This window comes from Anas acuta, chromosome 3 (assembly GCF_963932015.1).
Source record: "Anas acuta chromosome 3, bAnaAcu1.1, whole genome shotgun sequence".
Taxonomy (NCBI): domain Eukaryota; kingdom Metazoa; phylum Chordata; class Aves; order Anseriformes; family Anatidae; genus Anas; species Anas acuta.
In genome coordinates this window covers 92,672,958-92,697,114 of record NC_088981.1, presented here as the reverse complement: position 1 = coordinate 92,697,114, position 24,157 = coordinate 92,672,958, and the positions used below count along the sequence as shown (strand labels likewise).

At 43.8% G+C, this 24,157-nt stretch overlaps 1 long non-coding RNA gene across 2 annotated transcripts in view; it reads right to left on the bottom strand.

Annotated features, from left to right (window-relative positions):
- Window positions 1-22,965, bottom strand: part of LOC137854638 (uncharacterized) — a 29,702-nt gene extending 6,737 nt beyond the window's left edge. Inside the window, exons 1-3 of one of the 2 annotated variants that reach the window (XR_011095307.1) lie at window positions 21,318-22,965; window positions 20,739-20,794; window positions 16,648-18,333 (exon numbers count right to left, since the gene is read on the bottom strand). This is a non-coding gene — a long non-coding RNA (uncharacterized lncRNA). Of the gene's footprint in view, window positions 1-16,647; window positions 18,334-20,738; window positions 20,795-21,317 lie in introns of those variants that run through there. The other variant, XR_011095308.1, reaches the window with a different exon arrangement.
- Between the last annotated feature and the right edge of the window lie 1,192 nt (window positions 22,966-24,157).

The following is a 24,157-nucleotide window of genomic DNA, read 5'->3' as shown; positions in this document are numbered from 1 at the left end:
TTGTGGAGCTGGCTCCAGCACTGGCTGTGATGAGCCCTGCCAGCTCCTCCAGCAGCACACGTGTGTGTGGCCAGCTCAAGGCTGGCAGTGCACCAAGGCTAACACACCCAGAGTGCTAGAAGTGTGCTACCACAACACCTACCTGGCTCTGAGGGAAGCAGCTGAGGGATGGATGGAGTGATGAGTACTGCTTACAGAGGCGTGCACGTTTGGTGCAAGCCTCAGCAGCCTTTACACCTGTCCTGGTTTGGCTGGGATGGAGTTAATTTTCTTCATAGTAGCTTGCATGGTGCTATGTTTTGGATTTGTAATGAAAATAGTGCTGATATACCAGTGTTTTAGTTGTTGCTGAGCAGTGCTTACACAAAGTCAAGCTCTCTTTTGTTTCTCAAGCTGCCAGGGAGTGAGTGAATGGTTGTGTGGTGTGTACGTGCCGACTGGGTGAAACCACACCACACCATCCCATCCAAAGCAGTGCCCAGGAAGCTCTGGCCTGCAGCCAGCATAGGGGTTGTTATCTTGTGTGGGCACAACAGAGAGAACTGACCTGCTTCTGGGCCAACAGAGATCCTGAAAGAAGCTGTTCATACCACTGCACCAGTAAGCTTCTTCAAAGGTAGCAAGTGTATCAATAGCAAAAATTGAGACCCAGAACTGCGTGGACCACAGAGGGTGCCAACAGCACTGTAGGATGTACAGTCAGGTCATGCCCCAGCTTGTAATTTAACATTTCTACCCAACTTGTTGAGTGTAGGGCAGCCAGCGTAAGCACTGCTTCACAAGAATTTTCAGTGGTTTAACATAAAGCAGTATTGCACTCAATCCTGTGATCCAAATTCTTCGTTGTTCTTGGAAAACACAGCAGCATACCGTGGGAGCAGCTGTTCTAATTGCTTCCTTTTATTACCATCTATGGATTCTTCTGTCAAGCTAACCTCCTTTACTGACTGGGCTTCTTTAGAGCTCTTGACCTTCAGCTTTGTGAGAGAGTTTGAGACACCAGCTACATTGTCCACTTCTGCCACAGTCTATTTTTTTTATCCCTTTTCCAGAGCTCACCATGTCACACAGCCTAAACTGCCATTTTCCTGAAGAATGGTCCACACAGGGTACTTTTGGCTTCAAACAGGCTAGTAGCCATTATTTTTATTTGGCTTTCCATGGTTGTTTGTGGTTTTTGTTTGTTTGTTTGTTTTAATTTCTACAGGGAAGAACACATCTTTGGTGTGGTAGATATGGCAGAGAAATCTCCAAGGTCGTAAGAGATTGCCACCTCCTCCCTCATTCCCAGTACTCCAACTTGGTTTTACCAGTAGCCTGTACCTAAATAATGTTTAGCAGCAGATCTGTAATACATGTGGTGGAAAATCACTCCTCATGAAACACCATTAAAAAAAGTAGCAGCATTAATGCAGAAGCAGTGCAGCATTACCTCATTTACGGAACTCAGAGCTGAGTTCAACAGGTACTGTTTTTCTAGACTTTGCAGGGGCCAATGGTTAATAATCAGCCACTGAAATGTGTATAGTATAAATTTTCTTTCCCTTGAGCCCTATTTTAATTTTTTGACCCTAGAGAGGAGACTTGTTTCAGATCCTCAGTCCAACATCATGACCTGATTCCAGCAGAGAGAATACAGCAGTCCCATCAGAAGGGTGGTGACCCTTCAGCTTCACAGGACTGTTTTCTTGATGCACCACCCCTCAGCTTCAGCAATTTTATCTTTGTCCTTTGGATGCCAAGAGAGAAGTGGCCAAGCCTTTCAAAGAGGTAAATGTCTCAGGTTCATCTGCAAAGCCAGTGAATTTGGGCACCGAAGATGCTTCTGACAGAAAAGCTGTCCTCCAGCTGCAACATCCACACATACAAACCTTGCATGGGGACAGGGAACAAGAGGGACAGGGGCAGCCCACAAGGCCTTCACAGGAGCACCATGGTCTCACACCACCCCAAACTCCACACACTGCTGTGTGGTCCCCTCCCCTCTGTGCCAGATGCCCCTGCCAGAGGCACAGGGGCCAAGCAGTGGGGATGGAGCAGGGTGAAGCCAGGTTTCTGTCATAACTGACAGGGTAAGTGGTGCCTGCAACATCGTACGGCTGCTGTGTGCCTCCAGCACTCTGGTTCCTTAGGAGTCCATGTGCCCATGGGCATAGTTTGTGTGCCAGGACTTTCCTGGAAGTGCCTTTGTTGTCTTCCTTGAGGTTTTGCAGAGATGATGGCAGGGAAAGTGCTTGCTTGTTTCACTTCAGAAATGGAAATAAGCAGGACAGAGCACACCTGGGGCAGCACAGTGTTAGAGAGGCATCTGCAGTAAAGGTGTCTTAATGGTAGCCAGGCTCCCTAAGGGAAGGAGACATGCACGATTCTTGAGGCTGTTGATACCAGCTGCATCTGGTGAAAGAGCTGGGGTCTCAAGGGCATGAAATTCCTGCAAGTTTTGTAGGAAAGATTGAGTGTATTGGGAAATCAGTGGACAGATCTGGTCAGCTTGGCAGTGAACAAGGAGAGAACAGGCACTGCGGGTGACTGCTGCTCAGCAAGGACAGCTCCAGGTTGGTCTGAGGGCAGCAGCTCTTCCCTTGTGCAGGCAGGCAGGTCCAGGCTGTCCAGCTGGCTCTCAATTAACACAGACTGACCATGTACACCACTGCTCACAAGCAGTTCTGGGACATGAAGCTATTGCCTTTGCTGTAATCCATCTGCTGTCTTTCCAGTCCACCAGGACATGCTGGACTTCTCCCAGCACGTCTCTTTGCAAACATCTGTGTGGTGAACGCCACGGCTGACAAGAAGCTCTTGGTGGTTGATGTGGATATTAGCCTCCACAGGGACCCACCTGTGTTTGCCTGCTGGGATTTAATGAGCTTCTCCAGCAGGTCATCAGGGACCAAGCTTCCAGTTTTGCAGTGCCTGGACATGCACAGCAGTGGCTCCTTCCCCCACACCCAGCTCTCCAGTATCTTTGATGGTGCCTCAGCAAAGTCGTGCTCCACTTGTGTCCTGCTGAACTTGGCAAACTCTGCCTAGGAAAGATCCAGACCATCAACACAGCCATCTCAGAGCAAGGAATCATTTAACCCTACGTGGAGCACAGTAGATACATGACCCAGGCACATGGTAGGCTCTGATCCCACTGCCACAACCCTTCTCCTTCATTTTGGCTTGCTCAAGTCCTCACCACGGCTACAGGTCCAGGTACAACTTGCTAACGGTCCTCCCACAGGAGGTGTCCTTCACTGTGTAAAGCTGGACATCCTCATGCCAGACTTGAGCCTTCTCTTCCAGATGGGAGGTGAGCCCCAGCAGCTCATGGTAGATGGCCAGCAGGCCCATGGCGACCACCTGCTTGGGAAGTACTCCTTCAGCAGATTGTTGTCCACACTGTACTTAATCTCCTCCACCTGATCCACGTGGTAGCACACATCTCAGGCATTGATCCAGTTGTTGAACTCCAGGTCTCTCTTCTCACACACTTTCTTTTTCAGGTCTAGGATCTTATCCTGTTCCTTCTCCCTGTGGGGTTTCAGATTCTGAGCTAGCTCACCCTGGAAAGCCATGGGAGGCAGGTTGGTGCCCAGGGGAGAGAGCAGCACACCCAGCCCGGCCCCTGTTCCAAGGACTTGCATTTTCACCTAGGACACAGAAGCAATAGCATGGCATTTTTGTAAGGCTGGAGCTTTTCCAGTTTAGATAGGAGACGCACCAGAACAAAGCAAGAAGATACAGCAGAGAGAAGGCATGGATTTAAAAATAGATATAACAACAACAAATCTATGTTTGTGAAGAAGTCCTGATCAGAAATACAGTTTGTTAGAAATCTCATAAAACTCTATTTTCACATTTTTCACATATTCAGCTAGACAGCAGGTTGCAAACAGAGAATTCCTCTCATGAGGCAAACCAGAAAAATGAACTAAAAGGCAGAAGTTGAATTTGAATCATGAGCCAATAACCCCCAAAAGCAAAACCATAAGATTCCTACAGTCAAGTATTTCCATTGCTAAGCTTGTGGAAAACTGCTCTATAATTAGAAAAAAAAAAGGGGCCTTTTTTTACTATTTATGTTGTAATACATCATTTTTCTGATAAGAGCATTGAAGAGACCTAAGAAGTTTTCGTTTTATTTATAGATTTGCATAGTAAAGTAGCCCAACCAACAAAAAAGTATTATAAAACCAGAATATTGTAAAACACAAAAAAAAAAATATGCACAAAGCTGAAAAGCTGGTCTGCCTTGCAGGGTTTACACTCCAGCTGACAGCTTGAGGTGAGAAGTGACTGAGAAATCCATGAAAAGGACTCTGTGGGCACTACATTATTTTTGGGGGGAAAAAAAAAATCATTTGCAATAAATAGTCTGGCAGGTTGAAATCATTTGTATTATAGCAGTACCCAGAGGGTCTCTTACACTATCTGATGTGTAATGTATTACATAGTGGGTTTTTTTCCATGGATCTTAAGTTATGTACTGAACAGTAAACTCATTTTAGCAACACCAACTAACTCAGCAAGATGGTCAGGATATAAACATCATTACCCAAAGCATCTGCTGTTGGCCAGTGGCAGAGACAGGATATGAAAACAGACAAGTTTTGATTTTATATTGTAAGGCCAACGGCCTGCACAGAGATATTAGGTTGGGTCTCAGGGGTAGTTTAATGCTTCCAGATTGTCAATTAATCTTCCTTTTGGGCTGTACACACTGGCCAGGCACAGCCACACAGCTGCTCTTCTTCCCCTCTGGAGCCAGCGCAAAATGTCCCTGCTCCTCTGGTGGGGTCCGGCCCTTGGTGTGCTCCCACTGCAGCTATCCCTCATACTGCAGCATCAGCATGTGATGGAGGACAGTTCAGGTCTATTTGCTGCTTGAGAAGGAGAGAAAAGATGCTTTGGGATATCTCTCTGGAGTTTAAATCTTGTTAAATTTAGGCAAGTGGTCTGGGTGGGAAGGACCTGCCTGTGGGTGCCTACACAGGTAGCTGCTGCTTTCTGTTGTATGGAGGAGTTGTTGGAGGCCCCCTTGTCCTTTTAGGAAGACCAGATTTGGTAGGTGAGATCACTCACTGGGTGACTGGGCAAAGAGTGCTGCAGGGAAAAAGACATGGGGAAAGAGTGAGAGAAAGTATCAGCACAGCTCAAAGACTTTTGTCTATTTTAAACACGTGAAAATCAGATGAAACTAAGGAGTCTTCTGAAGAAAAAAAAGGCTCTCTAAAACTATTAGAAATATAAATCAGTCAATGCACTGTATTGGATCTATAAAATATTATGAATGTGAGTAGCGTAGTCAGAAAAAATGAGATGAGCACAATAATGAACACAATCACTGTGTACGAGCACAGCGTGAGGATGGGAGTGTTTATCCCAGTGCATCAGGGCAGAACTAAGGACTCTGTAATCAGACTGAACAACAGGGAAAAATCAACTGAAGAGACCAAGTACCAAATCCAAAACACATGTGGCCCCCAGCTGAGAACCACACGCATGCAGCTGGCGCTGCCGGAGGAGAGCGAGGCACCTTACGTGAAGCAAGGAAACCGCGCCGATGAGCAAGGCGAGCAGCTACACGTGCAGACGAGCACTGCGCAGTGGCAGCTTTCAGGAGAAATCACCGTACAGAGATGGGGGAGAGCACAAGAGCCAAATGACCTCTTACTAAGACTCTGAAGTATAAATAAGACTGCAAATAAACCACAGTGCACTCGGCTGTTTGTGGGAGATGTGCTGGGATTTGCTGAGATGTTCTTTGGAAGAAAAATGAGCAACCCATCACCCATCAGCTGTTGTAGGCTGCTGCCTAGCAGAGTCCCCTGCATGACACGCTGAGCACTGGGCCTATGGCTGTGTACTGGCCACAACTGGGACTGTTCCCCACACAGCTGCCATGGAGCAGCTCCCAACCCTCCCACTAAAACAGCTCTCCAAAACAGGAGGCTGTATCCAAATCAGCTGTTAGCATAGGATGAAGACTGCCCCCAGCTCCCAATCTGTGACCAAGAATTGTTAACAAGGGTAAAAGTTATCTGAGGCCAAAACCACACCAGGGACCTTCCCAACAGCTTAACACTATGGATGCGACTGGATATTTGTTCACAGGCACTGCATAACTCTGGTGTAAACACAGAGGGTGACTCTCAGCAGAAGTCTAATTCCTGCCGTGCACTGTATATGCTATAGATCACTTATATACTAAGCTATATGCAAAGATCAAATAAATCTTTCTTGGGAACTGCTATATAGGGACTAAAACTCTTCCTTAGTGGTAACAACCAATTTCAGCTACTGTATGGAACAGTTACATTAGCAGAAAAATGTGAACTGGCAAATTCAGGGTTAATTTTTCAGAGGTCTGTGTGGCTTGAAGAATTTCTAACCAGTAAATTTGACCCCTGGATTTGAGAAATTGGTAGAAACTGCAGCAAGAAATAGAATCAGCAGACACACTGCCAAATACGATAGCCTGAGGAAGAGCGTTCCTAGAAAAGAGGGAAGTCATGCCTCAACAAACTCCTAGAGTTACTGCTGGAGCAAGGTACTTGAAGCAGTTCTCTTGGATTTCCAGGCTGCTTTTAACAAGGTCTTTCATAAATAAACCCAGATTGGCATTAAGGAAGAATGGAGATCCTTTATGAATTATTATTATTATTTTTAGGGGATGGAGGAGGAAAGGTAGAAATGAAAAAAAAAAAAGCTTTTGCGGTGGAGTAATTAACCTGTAGGGACATGTGCCTTTCAATGCACTTGTAAATGGTATAGGAAAAGAGGCAGCTGAGTACAAACAAAAGCAAAGAGTTGTGAGGATATCACATAACCTAGTGATGAGGCAACACAATAAAAGCTGAGGTTCAACACTGAACAGCCAGAGGATGTCAGGGACACAGTTTCCCATGCGGCTAAAAGCTTACAATTAGCAAGTCATGTTAAGCAGCATTGTCAGGGTGGTAAACGACTACTGAAAACCTGGATAAATCTCGTTATTTCTGTCATTTCTGAGGGTACCATAGAAGAAGGTAACAGCACAAGGCAATAGAGCACACAATCGCCATGCCCTCAAATCTGTGACTTTTCTGGGCAACTCTGTAAGGGTACAGCTGGAAAAAATAAAGCACTTATAAATCTGGCACCATAAATAATTCTATTTTTAGACTGTTGTCAAAATACAATGCTTAAAAACATTCGTAGTAATGGAAAGTTCTTTATGAAACCCACCTCTGCCCTTACTCATTAGCTATGTCATTGGCAGCAACACAATCATTTTTCATGGTTTTATTAGATTGAATTGATTTAGGATGGTAAGATTTTAATCCTCTTCCTCTCTACTCTTCTCTGGTAAGATCTATGACACATCACATGCTCTCATCTCCTTATCTCCCCTTACATTTCTGATCCTACTTTTCCAAACATCAGTTTTCTTTCCCCAGTCTCCATGCCCTGCTAATGACCAGTGCTACTTTTCCTTCTGTTACATCTCTACAAGAAGGGATGGATTTCATATTCACAGGAAACATGACTTCCTAGTGGAAAATGTTTTTCCCAGTCACACTTAAGTAACAAAGGTACACCACCTAGTCAGGCAAATATGTTCTCTTGCATTTAAAATGTCTACCATATAACATTTTCAGGCTAAGTGGATTTTGCAGATACATGGAAATACTAAACATAGCATCCAAATGCAGAACAATTTCTGTAGCTATTATTTCTGTACTTGGTGAAATGCAGAACTTCATTGCCAGAAATTACCATTGCTCACATTGTAACTGTGGAATCAGAGCTGACCCAGTCTTGAATAATTTGCAGCGGGATCCCCTTGTTTTTACAAGGAGCTGAATCCTTGTACCCACTGAACTCTGCAGACTTAAACTACATCTAAGAAATGTGCATAACCTAAAGACAGCAGAAAGGTAAAGTGTCACCTGTGGCATTTACCCAATTTATTTGCTTTTATCCCATATTACTCAGTGCAAGGAGAGATGCGCTAGTTATCCAAGATTCACTTTGGTATCAGAAAGCATAGGAGTGTACATAAGGCAAATCGGAGTGGAAAAAGAATATTTTCCATTAGCAAATCTGAAAACAAGTGCATCTTTTGTTTTCTGTTGGAATAGGATCCAGATCAGGCTAGTTTATGTTACATTCCTGGAGGGAGCACACTGTTGCAGCATGTCATATATCAGATCTAGGCATGAACCCATGAAAACTAACACTTGCCACAGGTGTTATAAATTCTGCATCTTCTGTGTTCCAAGGGATTCTTTTTCCAGCTTTTCTGGTAAATATTATCTGACAAAGCCTGAAATCTAAAATCCCTTGCTTGCAGAGGAATGACACCAAGGGTGGCTAAATAAGCACCAGCAGTGTGAAGCCCTCCTCACCTCCAGCACTGCGTGCCATACCCAGCTGGCTCCTGTCCTGGCAGCTGACCAGGCTGCCAAGCAGTGCTAATTGGCATTTTGGGTTTTGTCCTGCAGAACTCTGTAGCAAAACCATTTGGCACAGAAGCTCTGCCCAAGTAACCACCCTAACCAGTCTGTACTCACGCCTTTCCACCCAGGCTGAGGGGCACTTTAACCAGCACTCACTTCCTGAGCAATCCAGTTAGCTCAGGTAAGCCTTCAGCATCCCAGGAAGACAAAACAAAAGAAAACAAAGCAAAACAAACAAACCCCACCATATCAGAAGAAGAGCAACCCTGCATGCTGGAGAAAGTACCATCTTCCCCTACTCTGTGCCTCCAGAAGAACCAATCTAGGATTACAGAATGCCTCTGCATGTAGCAGCAAGACATGAGATGTGTGTCAAGCACATGAAAAATCATCACCAAAATTTGACATGACAGATAAACATAGGAGGCATTAACAATAGCCAGTTTTTTCATGGCCTGCTTAGATCCCTTGGATAAGAGCAGACACAAGATTAACCTAAAATTCTAGCCAATGGCTGATGTTATTTCAGCATTTTTCAAATGCTTCAACCAGAACCTTGTCAAAATAAATGGTGGATTTGTGCTCTATGTGCTTATATGGCAAGGTTGATCCACGCTGATACTATTACAGTGTTGTAAAGCATAAAATCTAGTTAATGGTTTCTGCCAAACCATGAATCAGTTACAAAATAATGACCTGAAGTATGTTCTTTTTTCCATTCTCTAATATTTCTTCACAGCACAACCCAAACAATTGCTCATAATTAAACTGATTGGAGGAGCAGACACTGGCAGGAAATACAGTGCTGGCAGTGGTCCGATAGCACTTCATTGTACTGAATTTAGAACAATTACATCAGTTCCTTTCATTTTGCAGAAAAAGAGGAGGGGGGCTGCTTTTTTATCTTCTACTCTTCTCAAGCAAAATCAATGTTTATCAAATCTCCTGAAGCAGATTTGTACGTTTTTAATGAACAGCGGAAGTGCATCCTTTAGTACCCTGTTGCCTTTGACCATCCCATTTCATCTTCTGTATGATTGCTTTGCATTATTAGTCATAATCCATCAGGGTGGGGATTTTTTGTTTTTGTTTTCTAGAAAAGCATGAGTAGATCAGCTTTTAAGAGTGGAAGAAGAGAAAATGAAAGATGTACAGTAAGCAAGCAAAAATATTGAGTGAAACCAAAGCTCATATTTAAAAATACATGGTGACTTGTGAATTCCTCTACATCTAAGGATCAAAAGTCACACATATGTATTATAAATTAGCATAATTTCCCACAGAAGTAAAGGGGAACTAAAGCCAAATTTAGTTCAAGTGGACATGTCAATTTCCAATGAAATTCAGAGACCAAAGAGTACATTGTCAGTCTATAGCACTTATTCTCTGCCGCTTTTTCATGGTCACTCTCTGCCCCTGCTCCACGTGGAGTCCCTCCCACGGGATGCTCTCCTTCCTGAACCGATCCTGCGAGGGCTGCCCACAGGCAGCAGCTCTTCAAGAACTGCTCCCACACGGCTCCAGACCATGGGGTCCATCCCCCAGGAGCGAACTGCTCCAGCACGGGTCCCCCACATGTGGGCGGCAGCTCCCCCCAGGCTCCATGCTCCTGCATGGGCTCCTCTCCATGGGCTGCAGCTCCAGCCCGGGGCCTGCTCCTGCGGGGGCTCTCCATGGGCCGCAGCCTCCTCCAGGCCACATCCACCTGCTCCACCGGGGGCTCCTCCACGGGGGAGCTGCAGCGTGGAGATCTGCTCCGTGTGGGACCCATGGGCTGCAGGGGGACAGCCTGCTCCACCAGGGGCCTCTCCACAGGCCACAGGGGAACTGCTGCTGTGTGCCTGGAGCACCTCCTGCTGCACTGACCTTGGCGTCTGTAGGGACGCTTCTCGCTCTTTTCGCTCTCTCCCAGCTGCTGTTCCCCAGCATTTATTTTTTTTTTTTCCTTTCTTAAATATGCTCTCACAGATGTGCAAACAATATCACTTATCGGCCTGGCTCTGGCCAGCAGCAGGGCCCTTACCTAACACGGGGCAGCTTGTAGAGTCTTTTCATAGAATCCACCCCTATGGCTTCCTGCTACCAAAACCTTGCCGCATAAAACCACTACATACAAAGAAACAAATAGTCAAAAGAACTCAGTAAATGAATCTGACGCTTGCCTTTCACAGCAGTTTGGTGCTCCAGACTAGCCTTAAACCCCAGTGCTTTAGAAACTTTTCTTTCTTAGACAAATGTTAAGATATTCAACTCTATTTGAGTACCTACAGCTCTGTATATATGTAGAAACTGTATTTAGGAGGTGCTTTAGCAGAATGAATGCTCTCTGTTACATGGAGTCCTGTTTTCAGTTCTCATGGCTACTCGCAGAGAGCAAGAGGACCAGATGGCCCAGCAATGTCTTCTTGCTCCCAGCAGAACATGTCCAACTTTGGGCTTGAATAAAGGTCGGCCACAAGCCGGCAGTCAGTTAGTTACTCATGCATTCAATTAGAGTGATTTTGTCTCACACATTCTTGGAGATGTAGCACTTCCCATGAGTGGCTGTGAATAGATCTTTGAAGAGGTTCTTGCAGCATGAATGTACCTCTGTTTCTGCAAGCACTGAATAGGGGGCAAATTTGGTTCAGAAATATAATCTCTATTAGTATATTTATAACAAGTGAGATCTGTGCATTCATATCTCATTCGTTACCCATACAGACCTTGAAACAAAATCCAGAGCATACTTTGAGGGGAAAAAAAATGTGTTGTGAATGGAGCACTGTGCAAGGAATAGGGAAGATAGGGCTTGCAGCTTACCTTCAGTAATTTTTTTATTATTATTATTTTTTATAGTCCTAAGCTATGTCTATCTGTATTGACAGCTCATTGGAATCCATAACTGTAGCTGGTGCTCCTGGCTTTGGTAGCATGATGAATATCAGATACTATTAAGAATATGATATTGTATATGTTCTAAAGTTGATGGTAAAATACACAGAACCTCTGAGGTTGGAAGAGATCTGTGAAGATCATCTGTCCCAACCATCCCTGCTCAGATCATGGCCAGCTACAGCAGGTCACTCAGGACTATGTCCAGTCAGATTTTGAACAAGTCCAAGGATGGTGACTCCACAGCTCCTCTTGGCAACCTGCTCCTGTGTTCAGTCACCTCCACAGGAAAAAGTTTCTTCTAAGTATTCTTGTTTCAGATTGATGTTTCAGATATTGCCCCTTGTCCTTTCCCAGGATACCACTGAGGCAAATCTGCCTCCATCTTCTTTATCCCCATCATCTCTCAATCAGGTATTTATACACACTGACAAAATCCCTCAGGAGCCTTCTCTTATCAAATCTAACAGCCCCTTCCCTCTTGGGCTTTCCATGTATGCTGCAGTCCCTACATCATTGCAGTTCTTGGCTGCATTGTTACATCCATGTCTTGTACTGGGGAACCAGGGCCTGGACACCGCACTCCAAGTGTGACCACACCAGAGCTGAGCAGAGCAGAAGGATCACCTCGTTGACCTGCTACAGTTCAGGAGGTTGTTGGCTTTCTTTTCCAGGAGGGCACATCACTGGCTTACAGTCAACCTGCAGAACACCCAGGTCTTTTTCTACAAAGCTACTTCCCAACTGATCAGTACCCAGTCCATCCTAGTGCCTTGGGTTATTCCTCTGCAAGTGCAGGATTCTGCCCTTCCCTTTGTTGAAAGGATCCTATCAGCCCATTTCTCCACCCTGTCAAGGTCCCCGTGAATGGCAGCACAGCCCTCTGGTGCATTAGCCACTCCTTCCAGTTTTGTATCATGCGCAGAGCAAGTCCAGGAACTAAAGAGATATAATGTGGATTATAACACAGGAGCAGAAGTACATTTTGACCTTACTAGTAGATTCTGCTTGCATGGTTTGCAGAGCCACAAAGCTGCTCAGGCCACCTAGACTTTAAGATGAACCTATTTCTGTGGGTTCACCATCAGCTCACCCATCAGAGGCATGATGGGGCCACTGCACAGAAAGGCCATTTGTCTTGTTCATGCTGCACCATGCTGTTCTCAGTCATGAAAATAAATCAATTACACGGGAAAACGAAGGAGAAACAACAGCTGGTTTTGAGCAGAAGTGTGGCAGCTCTGAGATACAAGTAAATGTCAGCATTTTTAATTGGATTTTTTCCATTTTGTGAACAATCTCCTTTTGGAGTCTATCTTTCTGTATAACAAGGAGTGTGCCTACTTTCTATTTATAACTTTGCTGGGAAAGATTCAGTGTTTTGATTTTATTAGAACGCTATTAAAACAGAAACATTCCAGAGTCCCAAACTGAAAGATAAATTCATATTCATGTTTGTGTTCCCTTCTAGCCTGTGTTCCCTAGCAGAAACACTTGATGGGCACAGTGTAGTGTTACTGCTTGACTCGTCCACTTGTACCTAACATATCCAATGTCTTCTCTATCAACTAGTGGTAAGCAAACAGTGACACTTAACTGTTTTTTAAAATTAAGCATAATTTAGTTTTTAGGTAACTGAGGATGTGCTTCCAGACATGGAAGACATAACTTAGGTTTCTAAACAGACTTATCAATTAACATTGTGTTGGAAAGAGAGGGATGTTCTTTACAGATTGAAGACTCAATGAGGATTAGTGTACTGAACCAGTTTCCTGATCTGCCAGCAAGTTTCCTGAATATTCCCAGGCAAATTGCTTAATCCGTTTCTCCATTTCCTATCCGCAAAACCAGCATATTCCTACTTCCCTTCTTTCTAGTCTTAAGCTATCTATCTTGGTTATAAAATGGTAAGAGCATACCAGTACTCTGCAGAGGTTAGAATTACCAAAATAAGAGACCAGCAGTGCCACAATGACACATATTTACAACACTTCTCATAAGGACTGAACACTTCTACCCTGTAGACAGTTTTGGTACATGCTAGCTTTTGCAAATGCTCAAAGATGATTTTGTTTCTCTTTGGGCCACATTTTTCAGATAGGTATTTTCCCCTTCTCATCTTCTTAATTTTAATTTTAAATATAACTTTGGAGCAAAACTTAGATAACATGATATCTCTAGCATAAAAGACAACTTGGAAATGCACTGAGTATTTATCCCTTTCCAGATCAACCACCAATTGGTCTCACCAGACAAAAAATAAAAAGTGCTTCGGTACAATTTAAATTCCATTCTCAAGTTGAACTTTGTTTGTGATGTACTGGGAAGACATATATATGAACATGAAAAAATAACCTGAGGCATACTATTGAAGATTAAAATTAGATCTCCATTTATCTGTTGTGTTTTTGTTTGTTTGTTTGTTTTTCAAAGCACTTACATATATTGACTCATATTCTTACATGGAATTTCATCTTTTTGTTTCACTCATTACAGGGAGCAGAAGTACTAAATACTCACTACAATTTTTCCACCCAGAACCATGAAATCCAAGAACAAGAATAACAGTCCCCTATGAGCAAGAAATGTCCTTTCTATTCTTGCCAACTCTGCTAGTCACCACTGTAGATACAGTCTTCAGTTTAGAGAGAGAGAGGAACAGTGCTGGCAAAGTGCCGTAACCACTTCACCAGAGGAGACAACAAAGAGCTAGAGATTTGAGAGAACAGTCACCATCAGAAGCACTGCACACAGAGTGTGTTTTATTATATTAATGTTTGTTGGAAGTATAGCATCACCAAAGCATTTTTGAGGCAAACCAGTACTAGCCAGGAAACTATCACATAACATATTTTTCAGATTTCCAGTAATTTGCCATTTATTTTACTACAGAATTATCACCAATATAAGTACTTTATATTAGTGCCTTGCTGCACGTAAGAGCTGCATCAAGAAATACCAGCTCAAGAAATGTCCTGAGAACTTTCAGCCTGAAACATTAGCTTGTGTCTTTACACCATTCTGCAACATCACTGAGCAAACAATCTCCTGATGCTGTATCAGCCTGAAGAAACGCTGTTCATCTTCTTTACTGCCAGAATAGATCCCTGCCAAGTAAGAGCTATTGCAAGATATGACATTAAATCTGAGACTCCTTGTTTTCTTCTGGCCATTGTCTCCTCACAGTCAGAAAAAAGATCTTGACAGAAAACACAACTAAACACTGACTTAAAAAAAATATAAATGAGACTTGATTTTTAGCCATCTTTCTCCAGGCCTGATGAAGTCAATCCCAAACTCACCCCCAACACACCCAAAACCTCAAAGTCAAGAAAAAAGCTTTGTGCTACAGTACTAGCAGCTCATGCTTTGACAGGTTTCGTCAGCTATTTCTACCTGAATCGCTGGCTTATTTCAGTTGTGAATTAGGATTTATGCTTTAATATACTTCTTCTTTATCATCCTTCACAAGAGCCTTTTCTCACTGTGATATAGCATCCTTGGACAGGATACAAACGAGGACAAAACCTTTTGTCTACAGGCACATGGATTACAGCTTTACTTCTGCTATTCTAAGAGGTATGAATAAATTATACTATAATTTTGTCCGACATGCATTGTTCACTAAATCTCTTCAGCGATAGACACAGCTGGTGTTTCAGTCTGGGACTACATATGTGAGTTTACACAGTATAATTTACAGCAAAAATATTTCCTTGCAAGTTAATATCACAACAACAAAACTGTGTTATCCTCTTGGATTTTAATCCAACTGATTTTTATCTCTAACTCTACCTTCCAAACCATGTACACAGCCGGGTGCTGGACTGCAAATGACCTCACTCTGGTAATCATACACACATGCACTTAACCTGAAAAAAACAACAACCCCCAAAACAGAACTCGACAAATCAAGGCTGCATTAAGGCAGCTGCCTAAAATACTGCCCATTCAACAGGTGTTTCTAAATGTTTTCAGTACTTTAGCAATTGTGCCTATATAATTATTGCACAGTGATGTATTTTTTCAGAGTTTATTTATTTTTTAAAAAACAGTTGAATGACATCACTCTGCCTGGACTCAGACTCTCTGGAAAACATTTAATTACTCCACTCAGTTGAAAATGTTTGCCTTTATTTATGTAGATTTGGAGGCCACATCTAATACCCTAGAGTTTAATAACAGAACATAGCATTCAGGGCCAGAGGCTGACTACTAATATATAAAGACATAATATAAAAATACACTTTTATATAGAACAAGCCACGTATCTAGGACAAGGAAAAGATTGCCATCTCTGACATTTTGATAGCAAAAAACACAACTCTAGGCTGGTAATCCACCTTATTATTTTGCATTGCTATTTAGGAAATTCCTGGATAATATTATAGTACTACCAGTGTTTCACTAGACAAGCTTAAAATAAAACAGAGGAAAACTTAGGAAAACAAAAGCATAGGTCTGCACTATGTATGTGTCTTCTCTGCCGAAACTAGTTTAATTCAAATCATGGTTAATAAAATTACAGCAGACTGTTCTGCTCTTTTCCATACAATGGCATTTTCTGCAAAAAGGAAATTTTATCTTTTTCAAAGACAGCTTTTAGAGGAATTCCTTCTAAATTTGGGGCAGATACTAAGAAGAAAGGAAACGAATCAAAGAACATACTACCTTCCATTTGGAGAAAAAAAAAAAAAAAAAAGAATGCATCTTCAATAGTCCTTTCAATATAAAAATTAAGAAGCTTTGTGTATAAATAAACACTACTAAATCAGAAATCTTTACCACACATACAGTCTTGCCTTTGATGAAAGATTAAAAAAGAACAAGCCATATCCTACAGGGCTGAGTCCCATTACTCAGTCACTCCTACAAGGTAAGGTACACCTGGGTGCTTTGATTAACAGCAAGCTGAATCTGAGTTGGCAGCATGCCCTGCCAGCAAAAAGGTCCAACCGTGTCCTAGGGTGCTTTAGACACAACACTGCTGGCTGGTTGAGGGAAGTGACTGTCCCACACTGCTCTGGGGTAGCTCCACATCCAGTACAGTATGCAGTTTGGGGCACCACAGTATAAAAAGGACATAAAACTATTAGAGAGTGTCTAAAGGAGGGCTACAAAAATGGTGTAGGGTCTAGAGGGCAAGATGTATGAGGAGCAGCTGAGGTCCCTTGGTTTGTTCAGCCCCGAGCAGAGCAGGCTGAGGGGAGGCCTCATGGCACCTGCAGCTCCTTCACGAGGGGAGCGGAGGGGCAGGCGCTGAGCTCTGCTCTCTGGGGACAGCGACAGGACCCGGGGGGGACGGCATGGAGGTGGGACAGGGGAGGGTCAGGCTGGGGGTTAGGGAAAGGTTCTGCACCCAGAGGGTGGTCGGGTACTGGGACAGGCTCCCCAGGGCAGTGGTCATGGCACTGAGCCTGTCAGAGCTCAAGAAATGTTTGGACAATGCTCTCAGACACGTGGCTTGATTTCTGGGTGTTTCTGTGTGTGGAGCCAGGAGTTGGAGTCAGTGATCCTTGTTGGTTCCTTCCAACTCTGGATATTCTGTGATTCTACAAAGTAGTACAAACCCTACTTCCCTAAAACAGCAGGACACAAGAGGTGATCGGATGGTCCTACTTTCATCTCTTCCGAGAGTACCCAGAGCTAAGGACTCACTGCACAGTCATACATGTGCACCTTGAGGAGACAAATTCTCACCTACCATGCTCTTTCAGAAAGTCTCTGTGGAGGACACAAAGAGAAGATGCTCAGAGGAAGCAGAAGAGCAGCCAAGAGCCTATGTCATTACTGACATCTAATCCTAACTAATTAAATAACTCATTATTTGCAGACTTTGGTAGTTACTTGCTCTAGAGATTGCAATCACTTAGTGATACTGCAGCTAACTGAAGGAAGAAGCCAGTCCTGAGCCCAACAAATATGACTCAGGGCATTAAAAAAACAAAAGAGAGGATGCAAGGATCCAGCATGTGCAGAAACTTCCCAAGGTCTGCCCAGGGGAAATAGGACCTCTTATTGCTGGGGGTGAGAATGCCTAAATATGAAATGAAAGCTGCCTGGACTCACACCTCCCTGCAGAGCCACCAGGTCTACCCACACTACCACATTTCATCATCCTCTACCCCTGGGAGGACAAAGTTTCCACTTGGGCTGGCCTATAGGCATGGCTTCTGCTACAGAGAGCGTGTTTGCTGGCCATAGCCTCCTGCCCCTGTAGCTGATACAGCCTGAGGATTTGGCCCAACACTGACCAGGGTTATTTTATGGGATGAGATCACAGCAATATTTTTGGAGAGTTATACGCACATCGCTGGAAACAGAGTGGAAACTCAGAGGTGAAGAGGAGCTCTCTTGTGTGGAAAGTTTTAAAGGTACCAAATACTAAGTGCTCATACGGGGCTGATTTTTTCACCAGTAATTAAGAGCTTTACCATTAACGAGAGCTGCATTAAAATTCTTTTGCATCATTAAGAACAGTCCCCTCCCCTAAAAACTGGAAAGATTTAATAAGGCCTCATAAGCCAGAAAAAAAAAAAAAAAATAGAAAAAGAGGGGAAAAAAAGAGGAGGAGAACAGAATAAAGATTATTTCTTCACAATTTCATCTCCCCAGCCCCCATAATTAAAGAGCAGGCAAATGCAGCATATAAGAGGTAAAAAATGCTGAAGAAAAAAAAAAAAAAAAAAAAAAAAGAAAAGAAAAAAAAAATCACACAGAAAAGCCTGTGCTGGTTAAGTGACCACATCAGCCGACTTTTCAGACTGAGAAGTGCTGTGGTCAAGCTAATGATCTTCCCCAGTATCAGCAGAAATAATGAGCAATCTCCTCCCGACCGGCCGCTGCTTTCCACGCGCCCGGGCCTCCCGGGCTAGGAGGCAGCTGTGCCGGCAGCCTACGCAGGGACTATAATAGCATCATTCTGCGCCGCGAGGTTCAGCCCGAGTTCAGGAGCCGCAGCTCACACACCCTCGTTGCCATCTGGCTGGGGAAAGCATCACTTAGGCTTTTGTTGCAGAGCGACGCACACGGGCTGGAAAATTCAGTTTGCTCATTTTAATAGGAAATGCTACAGGGTTGCCGTACGGTTCAAAACAACTCGAGCAAGTATTTGCAAATATACTCTGTGAGGAAAAAACACTAACACAATGAGTGGAAACAGAACTCACTGCTAGCATTTTGCCTTCCTTTTGAAAAATAAAGGCACTGGATGACTAATTTATTTGTGGTTTGTTTACTGCATCTCATTGTATTTTTACAGAACAAATTAAATCTGCTTTAAAATGAATGCCTATGCTATGCCCCTAAGTTCAAACATACTAAACTGCACCCTGAATTCATTTCTAACTGAATGGAAAGCTATTCAAATAGTTTTAAGCAAATATTCATTACACCCAGAACTTAACAATTATTTTTATTTTTTCTTCCTTCCAGAGAGAGAGAAATTTATGAATGGCCACATTCAGTTGTGCTTATTCAAGATGCAAATAAAGAAAACAAAACACACCAGAGTAATGAATAGCTCATGGCTTTTTTGGGAAAATCCCATTCTGTTATCTTCCTCCAATGCATAGGACACTTAAAAGGAAGAGAAACACGCCACTGTGGTGTTCTCATCAATGACAAATTTTTAAGTGGCTTGGATCTTAAGGACATGCGTGGCCTGCCAGCATCCCTTGAATGATGTGTTTGTTTACTGTGATGTGCATGGATCTAAGAGCTCCTGGTATGGTGATTTATCAGGGAACCCAAAGGGAATAGGATTTGCCTGTGCCTTGCAGAGGATGTGTGACTGGCAGCAACGCAGTGGGGAGTATAATTGCTTATACCTGAATTTGCTGCTGAAGGACCAAAAGAATGCTCCAGCATACCTAACATACTTCAGAGTAATAACGTGAGTGGATTCTCTGCCTCTCTTACACGTTTGCATTTCCTAAACGTGACTAGAAATAGTGCTAAATTTTGGGATGCTTCATGATTTGCATATCCCTAGAACACACGTAGTCCACCCAAAGGGTGTGTAAGCGATAAAAGCCAGCAGCAGACCTTCCAAACCACTTGTGAAAATCCCATCCCCTGTTACTCTTGGCTAGAAATAAACTCATTAATTTGGGGTGGGATTCGTTCTACCAAAAGTTAGTTGGCGAGGGCTGAGCTAGTCACTGTGGGACCCTGGTAGTCAGTGGAAAGCAATGCGTGCCTCCCGGGAGGCGAGATGAATCACAGAAAGGCAGCGATGCTTTTTTCCAGAGCACCCTTCCAACAATGTGTGCTTCGGGAACTTCTGAGCCAGCGCCTGTAGCTGTGTGTTAAAACCTGTCAAGGGCTCCACAGCAGGCCTCTTTTTTTATATATATTTTTTTCCTGTTAAAACTATTAAAATCACTGTCTCCTACATGGTCTTTCCTAGCTTTTAGCATGCTATTTACCCTCATTGAGACCTTTCTTCTGATCCCGTAAGTGCTTGCTTCAAGAACTCGTGGTGAACAACCTTGCTGAATTTTTCGGGAAGCCATGTGGTCTATCTCAACCTTTGTCCACACTAACCGAGCCTTTCAAAGGCTTCCCAGGCAGTTTGTAAGGCGTGACTTCTCTCTAGAAGTTGAACCAATTCTTCCACAGCATATTTATTCAAGTTTCCACCAATACATCATTTATTATTGCTCCTATGATTTTTTTTTTTCAAGCCCAGACTGATCAGCAGGTCCCCAGGTCTTAGGAGCACCTTTTAAGAAGAGAGCTGGTACTGCATGCGAGACACTTTCTAACCCTCTCCTACCAAGTCTGTGCAAAATGAGGACTCCAGACAGTAGCTCACTACTTCACCTTTCAGTTCCTTGTAGCAGCCTTTGGTGACTACTATCTACCCCCGATTACCTTGTTTCACTGTTTTATTCTATTACACTTCTACCAACCCAGGTCTGAAACTCTTCTGATCAGCAAATGTGGAGTTCCTTACAATAAGTACAAGCCTATTTTTTTTTCTCCTCATTTTGAACTCACTTGTTTCCTGTCTCATCCTTGGATCATCGGCTTTTAAATGTAAGGTTATTACTTTATCCTATAAACTCATTGCCTTTAAAAACAGCCCAGACAATGCAAACTCTTCCACGGGTCCCTAGATAACCATTACTCTGCCAATAAAAAAAAAAAAAAAAAGGATTTGGTAGTGCCATGATCAAGCCCCAGAAAGAGAGGGGAAAAGAAGAAAAAGTGTCGGAGTTTTTTCTAACCATTGGAAAGTTTGTAATGACCCCCACAAAAAGCTTCAAGTCAGCTTTTCCTGCCAGGACAGAGCTATCACCACTCGGGTTGCCTCTTCCCAGAGGAAGAAAAGCACCGTGGATGTTGACAGGGCCTGATTTATGGTTTGGGGTTCTTACTCATATTCGATCATCCAAGTGTTAAGAACACATCTATTAACTTGCTCGTACTTACTCATCCAGGATGCCAGCTGAGTTACACAATTCACCTTCATCACTCTTTCCTTAAACCTTCAAATACAAAAATGCAGATTTAGCACCACAAGCTGCAATTCAGACTATTTAAACTATCTCACTTCAGAAGAAACACTTAATTACAAAACTACATCCCCCAAGACTCTTTTAGCTTCAGGTCAGATACTGCTTCATCTGCAGCAGCCAAACTCTGAACAAGTCTTAACAGAAGGCTTTACATCTGCATAAAAAAATACCTCAACAGTATCAGCTACCAAGCATTTCTGTACAAGTTATGTGTCGCTTAAGCTGCTGCCTCATCCATTATTTCTGAAGAGCTCCTTTTTCCTCTGCAATATTCCCCTTCTTAAAAAATATGACTTCCTTCTTTTTCTACGGAGATGACTAACCCATGGGCACTTAACCTCCTAACACTGTTGTCTTCCAAGAACACTACTACCAGGAAAAAAAAAAAAAAAAAAAAAAGGCAAGCAAACAACCCAACCATCCCTCCCACCTCTGTGCCTGCAAACAGGTTATTCAAATTCAGCAGAGAGAGCAATTTTCGTTAGGAAAGCACCTTTTCTTTGTTCTGCAAAATCCCACTCAGCTTGTGTTGAGCTATAAACCTCCTAACACCACCACTCCCCACTCCAGCCCACAGTAAGAGCAAACATCCAGCTAAATACCAGTGGCCTAGCACGAGACCAGGTGCTAACACACAGCTTAAGAGCTGGAAACACCTGGGAGCTGTTGGGGCAGCTGTGCTGAGACGAGGCAGGCCGGGTTTGTATTCCCCAAATGCTTGTTTTCCGTCCCCATGGTTATTTGTGTAACAGCACAGAGGGTGCTCAGCTGCATGTCCTCTTGCCATGTGCTGTCACCAATCCCTACAAGTGCTGCGTCTTGGCCGTGGGTCGTGTTGCTGTTCCTACAGGGTGGATCACAGAATTGTAGGGGTTGGAAGGGGCCTCAAGAGGTCATCGGGTCCAACCCTCCTGACAAAGCAGGTTCCTCAGAGCAGGCTGCCCAGGTAGGCATCCAGACGGGCCTTGAATATCTCCAGAGAAGGAGACCCCACAGCCTCCCTGGGCAGCCTGTCCCAGTGCTCTGTCACCCTCACCGTGAAGAAGTTTCGCATGTTGGGGTGGAACTTCCTGGGCTCCATTTTGTGGCCATTGCCCCTTGTCCTGTCCCCACAAACCACTGAAAAGAGATTGGCCAAATCCCTCTGTCTCCCACACTTAAGATACCTGTAAACATTGATAAGATCCAACATAAGGATGTTGACAGAAGCAGATGCTGGTTTAGACGCTGCTGCTGAGCACGGCAGAGTTTATTTTTAAGAAATGCATTAATTTTTAATTTAAGATCACACATAACCTCATCGCTGTGCGTTTGTAAAATGATGTGCTGCAGGCAAAGCCTGAATTACTGTCATCCAGCACATTAGCATGTCATTAAGAGGCTCACTTTTCATCAACACTGAGTAAGCTGAAGCTGCCGAGGCCACAAGGCATGCTTAGTTCTTCCACAGGTGCATTTCTTACTTTCTTACAGGTTTCTTACTTCTTACTTACAGGTTTCGTCTGTACGTTTTACAATATCCTGTAGACACCCTCCCACTTTGAGGGCAGCAAAACAGAAATGCAGACAGATAAAAGTGACTGGAAAAGTAAAGCGGCCAAGAACCGAGCCAGGTTTTGAAAGCACTAAATATGCCTCATTCAGCCGACAGCACGGATCTCACAGCTACTGGTCTGCCAACCCTTCTTGCCTCCCCATTACCTCCGTGCCATCACTGCACTAAGAATCACAGAACTTATGGATACAAGAACCTAGGCCGTGCTAAAAGGTTGACTTTATGATCGCCTTCTGGTATGGTTGTGGGGCTGATCCTGTCTCGTTTATGTTGGGAACACAGAAATAACATTTTTGAACTACTGGAAACAGAACAGCACTGCTTTCTTTACACAGTGAGTTCAATAAAACTGTGTTATTTATCTCTTACTGTGGATTGACAGCCCTTAAATCCTGCTGGTAGTGTCTCCTACCACGGAGAACTTGCCTGTTAGCTGAGACCTTGCTGACTCCATTTTCTTCTTTCCATGCTGGGACCCTGGCCACTAGGACAATGTTCAGATAACCCACATTCCCATGCATTTCATTCATAGTGAAAGACCAACAATTAAGCACGCTCCCAGAACACAGGGGTACCAAATCCTAGAGCAGGGCTTGTTACCCACAGCCATTTGCAATAGGAGCCCCACACTAACGGGGGCTCAGTCAAATCCTGAAGTTTGTCTTTGTGCCACGTAAGTGCAGAGGATCCAATATTTGTTTTCAGAACTATGTCATTGTAATTTTTATAACACAGGAAACACAGTTTTAGAAAGCCTCAAAGTTTGGGGAATTCTTACTATCAATTTAAAGCATTTAAGTCTTTTTTTGGAAGAAGGTAATTATGTAAAGTACCAGATCTTAAGACAGATTTGGCCTTTTAACAGGAGAATTCCTAATCTCATTTAATTTATTATTAATCAGGTTTCCAAAATGGAGTGATCCTCAGAAAGCCATAAAGTAGCTCCTCCACTTTCCCACCCCCAACCTCTGTGGTTTTGCAGTAGACAAGTTACAGAAAGCGAGTTGGTCGTTCTTTTAGTCTGTGCTGAGAGTCTCAAAATCTGGTCACAGCTTTACTATTGCTGTGAAGTTACAACGTAGCAACAAGTAAATTCCAGTTAGCTGCCTATTTCATGAAGTATTATAAATACGTTTAAAGCCAAGACCACAATAGACCTCATCCCTGCTTAGGGACCTGCTCTGTCCCTTTGGGATACAACTACACACCTATTCTTGCAGGGCAGTGATTCAGAGCTGCCATCCCAACCCTTTTCTCCAGTGGTTATAAAATGCACCAAGAACATCACGTTGGGCACCACCTCTCCTCCAGCCAAGGCAGCCATGCAAGTGCCTGCATCGACTCTTATCCCTTCCTTCTTACAACCGGCAAGCAGAGATGCTTCAATGGGCACCTGAAAGATGCAGATTGCTTCTGGGTGACTTCAGATTACCCAGGGGCGCTGCGGGGTTCTGAAATACTCTCAAGTCACCCTCATTTACTTCAATGCTGGGGGAGAGCAATCGCTGGATGAACAGCAGCCGGAGGAGAGATGAAACGCTGAAAGGTTACAGCAGAGACTAATGCTGTAACCTGGGGTAAATTCAGCCTGTGATAGAAGCCGCCCGTCCCTTCACTGCTGCCTGTCCCAAGCCAGGTGCTGCTGGCAGGCAGGAGGTGCAAACGGCTTCAGGAGGTGACTGGGGCTCAGTCTGAACCATGCAGCCTGAACACCTGGACTTCACACACCCAGCAGCAGCTAAGGAAGAGGTGAAGAGCAGTGCGACTTCTTACCGAAC